At 37.5% G+C, this 8225-nt stretch overlaps 1 pseudogene; it reads right to left on the reverse strand.

The window, feature by feature from the left end:
- Positions 1 to 4884: 4884 nt before the first annotated feature.
- LOC140712641 (uncharacterized) lies at positions 4885 to 7812 on the reverse strand (annotated as a pseudogene).
- Between the last annotated feature and the right edge of the window lie 413 nt (positions 7813 to 8225).

Here is an 8225-nt window from a genome sequence, read left to right on the forward strand (position 1 = left end):
CCAAATCTTGCCTGTTGTGAACAGTGCTGAAACAAACATGGGTGTTCAGATATCTCTTCAACATCCTGTTTTTTGGGGGATGGGAGAAGGTTACATACCCAGCAGTGGGATTGCTGCATTGTATAGTACCTCTATTTTTAGTCTTTTGAGGAACCTCTGTACTGTTCTTCACAGTGGTTGTACTAATTTACTTTTCCACCAACAGTATATGAGGGTTTCCTTTTTTCCACATCCTCACCAGCATTTATTATTGCCTGACTTTTGTATAAAAGCCATTTTAACTGGGGTGAGATGATATCTCATTGTAGTTCTGGTTTGCATTTCTTTGATGATCAGTGATGTTGCGCACTTTTTAATATTCCTGTTTGTCATTCGTAAGTCTTCTTTTGAGAAATGTCTATTCAAATCTTTTCCCCATTTTGAATTGGATTATTCATTTTTTTCTGATAGAGTATGAGCTGTTTATATATTCTGGTTTTTAATCCCTTGTCAGATGGGTTGTTTGCAAATATTTTCTCCCATTCTGTGGGTTGTCTCTTCACTTCGTTAATTGTTTCCTTTGCTGTGCAGACCTTTTCTTTGCTGTGCAGAACTTGATGTGATACCCCTTGTACATTTTTACTTTGGTTGCCTTTGCTTGTAAGGTACTACTCGATAAATTTTTGCCCAGTAACCTGGAGATTTTCCCCAGGTTTCCTTGCAGTAGTTTCATAGTTTGAGGTCTTACATTTAAGTCTTTAATTCATTTTTATTTTTTTATTTTATTCATTTTTATTTGATTTTTTTATAAATTGAGAGACAGGATTCAAGTTTTATTCTTCTGCATATAGATATTTAGTTTCCCCAGCATGGTTTATTGAAGGCTGTCTTTTCCGCAGTGTATGTTCTTGGCAACTTTGTTGAAGTTGAGTTTACTCTAAGAGTGTGGATTTGTTCCTGAGTTCTCTTTTCTGTTCCATTGGTCTATGTGTCTGTTTGTATGCCAGGTAACTATAGCTCTGCCACATAGTTTGAAGTTGGGTAATGTGATGCCTCCAGTTTTGTTTTTTTGCTTAGGATATATTTACTTATTTTGGGTCTTTTGTGGTTCCATATGAAATATAGGAATTTTTCTTCCATTTTCTTGCAAAATGTCATTGGTATTTTAATGAGGATTGCATTAAATCTAAAGATTGCTTTGGGTAGTATGGACATTTTAACAACATTTATTCTTCAAATCTAGGAACCTGCACTATCTTTCTAAATTTTTGGTATCCTCTTCAATTTCTTTCATCAGTGTTTTATAGTTTTCATTATACAGATCTTTCACTTTTTTGGTTAATTCCTAGGTACTTAATTTTATTTTGGCTATTGTACATGGGATTACTTTTTAAATTTCTTTTTCAGATTGTTCATGGTTGGCATATGGAAATATGAGTGATTTTTGAACGCTGATTTCATATCCTTCAGCTTTACTGAATTTATTGACCAGTTATAACAGTTTTTCTTTTTGTGGGGTCTTTAGGTTTTTTCAAATATAAAATCATATCATCTGCCAACAAGGATAATTTGACTTCTTTTATTTTCCAATTTGGATTACCTTTATAGTACTGTGTTGCATAATAGTGGTGAAAATGGGCATCTTTGTTGCGTTCCAGATCTCAGAGAAAACGTTTTCAGCTTTTTCCCATTCAGTATAATACTAGCTGTGGGTCTATCATCTTTAGCCCTTAATATGTTGAAGTACGTTCTTTCTATACTAGGTTTTTTAGCATTTTTAGCTTGAATGGATGTTCAATTTTATCAAATGCTTTTTCAGCATTAATTGAAATGATCATACGATTATTGTCCTTCATTCTATTGATATGATGTATGACTTTTAAATTATGTAATCAATAAATAATCACAATCAATACAACATAAATAATAAACAAACCAATAATAAATTTAAAAAATAATAAAACATAATTATAAATTAAATAAATAGATAATAAATAAAATGCAACAAATAATATTTATTTATATTAATATATTTATTTCATATTTATTTATAATATTTATATAAATAAATAATAAAAATAAAAATATCATTTATTTATTGATTATGTTGAAACTTTTTTGCATCCAAGGGAAAAGTCCCACTTGGTCATGATGCATGATCTTTTAAATGTATTATTTAATTTGCTTTGCTAACATTTTGTTGAGAATTTTTGTATCAATATTCATTGGGGATATTAGCCCGTAGTTTTCTTTCGGTGATGTGTCTTTGTCTGCTTTTGGCATCAGAGCAATAATGGCCCCATGGAATGACTTTGGAAGGATTCTCTCCTCCTCTGCTTTTTAGAATAGTTTGAGTAGAATTTGTATTAGGTCTTCTTAAAATGTTTGATAGAATTCAGCAGTGAAGGCACTGGGTCCTGGGTTTTTCTTTACTAAAACACTTTTATTCTGATTTCGTTATTATTAATTGTTATTTTTCTGCTTACATTTTGGATTGCTTCCTGGTTCAATCTTGGTAGGTTGTATGTGTTTAGGAATTTGTCCATTTCTTCTAAGTTTTCTAATTTTTTTGGCATATATTTGCTCATAGTAGCCACTAATAATCCTTTGAATTACTATGGTATTTGTTCTAAAAATCTCCATTTTCATCTGTCATTTTATTTATTTTGATCTTCTCTCTCTCTCTTTTTTTTTTTTTTTTTCTTATTTAGTCTGGCTAAAGGTTTGTCTGTTTTATTTAACTTTTCAAGAAAAACCCAATTTTTGTTTCATTTATCTTTTGTATTGTTCTTTTCACTTCAATTTCATTTACTTCTGTTCTAATAGTTTACTTCTTTTCTTTTACTAATTTTGGACTTGGTTTGCTCTTGCTTTTCCAGTTTTGTTTTTTTTTTTTTTAAGATTCATTATTACATTGTTTATTCAAAGTTTGTCTTCTTTTTTGATATAGGCGTTTATAGCTGTAAACTTCCCTCTTAGTATTGCTTTTGCCATATCCCATAGGCTTTCATACGTTGTGTTTCTATTGTCATTTGTTTCAAGAAATTTTTCAAATTCTTTCTTAATTTCTTCATTGACACACTGATAATTCAGGAGTATATTGTTTCATTTATATGTATTGTTTTTGGTTTCCAAAATTCATCTTCTTATTAATTTTTAGTTTTTCCATCATGGACAGACAAAATGATTGATATTATTTTAATTTTTTCAATGTTTAACAACTTGATTTGTGACCTGATACCTGGTTCATCCTTGAGAATGATCCATGTGCTGAGGAAAACAATGTGTATTCTCTAGCTGTTGGATAAATATTCTGTAAATATCCATTAAATCATTTTGGCTTGTAGTGCAGATTAAACCAAATGTTTCTTTGTTGATTTTCTGTCTTGAAGATCTTTCCCTTGCTGAAAGTGGGGTGTTGAAGTCGCCAGCTATTATTGTATTGGAGCCTATCCCTCTCTTTAGCTCTATGAATAATTGTTTTATATATTTGGGTGGTTCAGTGTTGAGTGTATATATATTAAAATTGTTATGTGCTGTTTCCGAATTGACCCCTTTATCATTATATAGTGACCTTCTTTGTCTCTTCTTATGGTTTTCATCTTTAAATTTATTTGGTCTGATATAAGTATAGCAATTCCAACTCTTTTTTGGTTTCCATTGGCATGGAATATCTTTTTTCATCTGTATTAGTCAGGATTCTCTAGAGGGAAAGAACTAATAGGAGATATATGTGTGTATGTGTGTGTGTGTGTATATGTGAGTTTATTAAAGAATATTAAGTCACATGATTAGAAAGTCCACAATAGGCCATCTGCATGCTGAGAAGCAAGGAAGCCAGTCTGAGTCCCAAAGCTGAGGAACTTGGATTCATATGTTCACGGGCAGAAAGCATCCAGCACAAGAGAAAAGATGTAGGCTGGGAAGCTAAGCCAGTCTAGTCTTTTCACATTTTTCTGCCTGCTTTACATTCTGCCTATGCTGGGAGCTGATTAGATGGTGGCCACCCAGATTAAAGGTGAGTCTGCCTTTCCCAGGCCACTGACTCAAATGTTAATCTCCTTTGGCAGGACTCTCACAGACACACCCAGGATCAGTATTTTGCATCCTTCAATCCAATCAAGTTGACACTCTGTATTAACCATCATAAGTTCACCCCTTGTCAATTTGAACCCATACACATCTCCTGAGATCACACACTATTTTCAAAATAAAACAATAGTAAAGTTATAATTACACCTAACATAATATAATTATCCTTCATACAACCAGAAATGCTTTAATCCCCAAACCAAATGCTATTACATAAAGTTAACAATACTTAAATGCTGACATGAAGTCAAGAAATCTTATGTCACATGATAAAGGAAAAGGAAATAAAATGAATATATTTTCTTAGTATAGGTATGTACATGCACAAATATGTTTTTAACAAAATAAAGAGGAATTACTCATGACTATTGCAGTTCTCATTTCTGCAACTAGTCACGTGGTCATAGCTGGCATTAATGACTACCTTCTTCTACCACTCATTCTGAATTCCCTTTGCCTTCGGCAAACCCCTCAGCAGGTCATAATTATTTTCCTGGTGGATTGACCCAAACTTTCATTCCTGAGTGGTCTGAGCCACTTGCAGTCCTGCCCGGATTGGGCTGTCGTAGTTTCCCATTGACTTTAATCATAGGGCATGGTAATACTAAGAGATGCCTAATGGATCTGTATTCCATCCATACTCTTTCTTACCTTGGTTGTGGAGTACTAGACTGATTATATATTAATAGTCTGGGCCAATTAGCCCAGCCAACACTGTAACTCCCTTCTTAGCCATTGACTTAAAGGTAGGAGGAGCCCAAATTGTCCAGATGGCAATCTTAACTTCCAGTTTAATTGAATTGTTTTTGTGTCTCATGGTGGCAGCATTCCTCCCTCTGGAACTAAGACCTCTAAGCCAGCAGAATGTAATGTCGCAGGAACAGGAGGCAAAAATTTTGCTAGTGGATCATTAGGGGTGATGGTGAATGATGTCATGTCCACTTTCACCCCTTGATTCCTGGACCTATGAATCCCAGCTATAGGAGAAACAATACCATATATTGGATGCTGATTCAGAGCATACATGGCCTTCTGGAGAACTTTGCCTCAGCTCTGCAAAGTATTGTCACCTAGTTGGCATTGTAATTGTGAATTCAAAAGGCCATTCCACCATTCTATCAATCCAGCTCCTTCAGGATAATGAGGAACATACTAAGTCCAGTGAATTCCATGAGCATAAGCCCACTGCCACACTTTTTTAGCCATAAAGTGAGTGCCTTGGTCAAAGGCAATGCTGTGCGGAATACCGTAACAGTGGATAAGGCTTTCCGTGAATCCATAGATGGTAGTCTTGGCAGAAGCATTGTGTGCAGGATAGGCAAGCCCATATCTAGAGTAAGTGTCCATTCCAATAAGGACAAACCTCTGCCCTTTCCACGATGGAAGAGGTCCAATATAATCAACCTGCCACAAAGTAGCTGGCTGACCACCCCAAAAAATGGTCATATCGAGGGATCAGTGTTGATCTCTGCTGCTGGTAAATTGACCACTCAGCAATGACTGTAGCCAGGTCAGCCTTGGTGAATGGAAGTCCATGTTGATGAACCCATACATGACCTCCATCCCTGCTACCATGACTATTTTGTTCATGGGCCCATTGCGTGATAACAGCAGGTGGCTGGGGAAAAAAGGCTGAGTGGTGTCCACAGAATGGGTCATCCTAGCCACTTGATTATTAAAATCCTCCTCTAGTGAGGTCACCTGTTGGTGAGTACTCATATGGGATACAAATATTTTCACAGTTTTTGACTACTCAGAGAAGTCCATCCACATACCTCTTCGTCAAATTTCTTTGTCACTAATTTTCCAATCATGTTTCTTCCAAGTCCCTAACCATCCAGCCAAACCATTGGCTACAGTTCATGAATCAGTATATAATCACACTTCTGGCCATTTTTTCTTCCATGCAAAGGCCACGATCAGGTGCACTGCTTGAAGTCCTGCCCACTGGGAAGATTTCCCTTTACTGCTGTCCTTCAGGGTTATCCTAGAAAGGGTCTGTAGTGCTGCAGTTCTCCACTTTCAGGTGGTGCCAATGTATCGTGCAGACCATCTGTGAACCAGGCCCTAGTCTTCTCTTCCTGTCAACAGATCATAGGAAACTCCCCATGAGACCATCAGTGCAGTCTGTGGGAGGGAAGGCAGGGTGGTAGGAGTGGAGACCATGGGCATTTGAGCCACTTTCTCATATAACTTACTTGTGCCTTCAGGACCTGCTCAAGCCTGATCATGTAGACAGCCTTCCATTTGATGTTGGAATACTGATGTCCATGACTCAGTTTATGGATAGACGGGTCAGAAAGCACCCAGTTCATGATAGGCAGTTTGGGTCCCATGGTTGATGACCCATAGTCAAACATTCAGTTTCCACCAAAGCCCAGTAACAGGCCAAAAGCTGTCTCTCAAAAAGAGAGTAGTTATCTGCAGAAAATGGCAGGGCCTTGCTCCAAAATTCTAAAGGCCTCCACTGTGATTCATCTATGGGGGCTTGCCAAAGGTTCCAAACAGCATTCCTATCTGCCACTGATACCTCAAGCACCATTGGATTTGCTGAGTCATAGGGCCCAAGTGGCAGAGTAGCTTGCACAGCAGCCTGGACCTGTTTCAGAGTCTTCTTCTCTTCTGGACCCCACTCAAAAGTAGCAACCTTTAGGGTAACTCGATAAATGGGCTGGAGCAACACACCCAAAGGAGGAAGGTGTAGCCCCCAAAATTCAAATAGGCCCACTAGGCATTATGCCTTTCTTGGTTGTAGGAGGGTCCAAATGCAGCAACTTATCCTTTACCTTTGAAGAAATATCTTGACAGGCCCCACACCACTGAACTCCTAGAAATTTTACTGAAAATTTTTCAATTTTCCTTGAATTTTAGTCGTATTTATTTCCCACCCTCTGGCATGCAAATGTCTCAGCAATAAGTCCAGTGTGTTTACTACTTCTTGCTCACTGGATCCAATCAGCATAATGTCATCAACGTAATGGATCAGTGTGATACTGGTGGAAGTGAAAAGTGATCAAGGTCTCTTCGAACAAGACTACGACACAAAGCCAGAGAGTTGATATATATTTGAGGTAGGACAGTAAACGTATATTGCTGGCCTTGCCAGCTGAAGGCAAATTGCTTCTGATGGTCCTTGCGGACAGGAATGGAGAAAAAGGAATTTACCAATTCAATAGCTGCATATTAGGTACCAGGAAATGTGTTAATTTGCTCAAGCAATGAAACTACATCTGGTACAGCACCGGCAATTTGAGTCACCACTTGGTTAAGCTTACAATAATCCATTGTCATTCTCCAAGATCCGTCTGTCTTCTGCACAGGCCAAATGGGAGAGTTGAATAGGGATATGTTGGGAATCACCACTCCCGCCCCTTTCAAGTCCTTTATGGTGGCACTAATCTCCACAATCTCTCCATGGAAGCAGTATTGTTTTTGATTTACATTCTTCTAGGTAAAGGCAGCTCTAATGGCTTGCATTTGGCCTTTCTCATTATAATTGCCCTCACCCTACCAGTCATGAAGCCAGTGTGGAGGTTCTGCCAGTTGCTAAATATGTCTATGCCAGTTATGCATTCTGGCACTGGGGAAATGACCACAAGATGAATCAGTGGACACACTGGACCCACTGTAAGTCGGACCTGAGCTAAAATTCCATTAATAAGCCCCTACTTTAACTGGAGGACAACAAGGATGTTTTGGGTCCCCTGGAATCAAGGTCAGCTCAGAACCAGTGTCCAGTAGTCACTGAAATGTCTGACTATTTCCCTTTCCCCGTTGTGCAGTAACCCTGGTAAAAGGCCGTAGGTCTCCTTGGGGAAGAATGGGAGGAATATTAATAGCATAAATTGTCAGTAATGTAGTGGAGTCCTTCCTCAAGGGGACCCGGTCTCTCCTTCATTCAAGGGATTCTGGGTCAGTCAACTGGTTCAAGTCTGGAAATTGATCAATGGGTGGTGATTCTCTGTTTTTATAATTCAAATTAGTTTTTTTGTCTGCTTGACCTGGAAGTTTTCTGCTTATATAAATTAAATAGGAATGCCATGGGCTTTATATCAATTTTACTTCCAGGAACACCATAATTAGTTAGCCAATGCCAGAACTCTACACGTATCAGACTATTCTGATTGTTGCTTTGCCTCTGCTGTCCATTACAG

This window comes from Chlorocebus sabaeus, chromosome 10 (genome assembly GCF_047675955.1).
Source record: "Chlorocebus sabaeus isolate Y175 chromosome 10, mChlSab1.0.hap1, whole genome shotgun sequence".
Taxonomy (NCBI): Eukaryota; Metazoa; Chordata; class Mammalia; order Primates; family Cercopithecidae; genus Chlorocebus; species Chlorocebus sabaeus.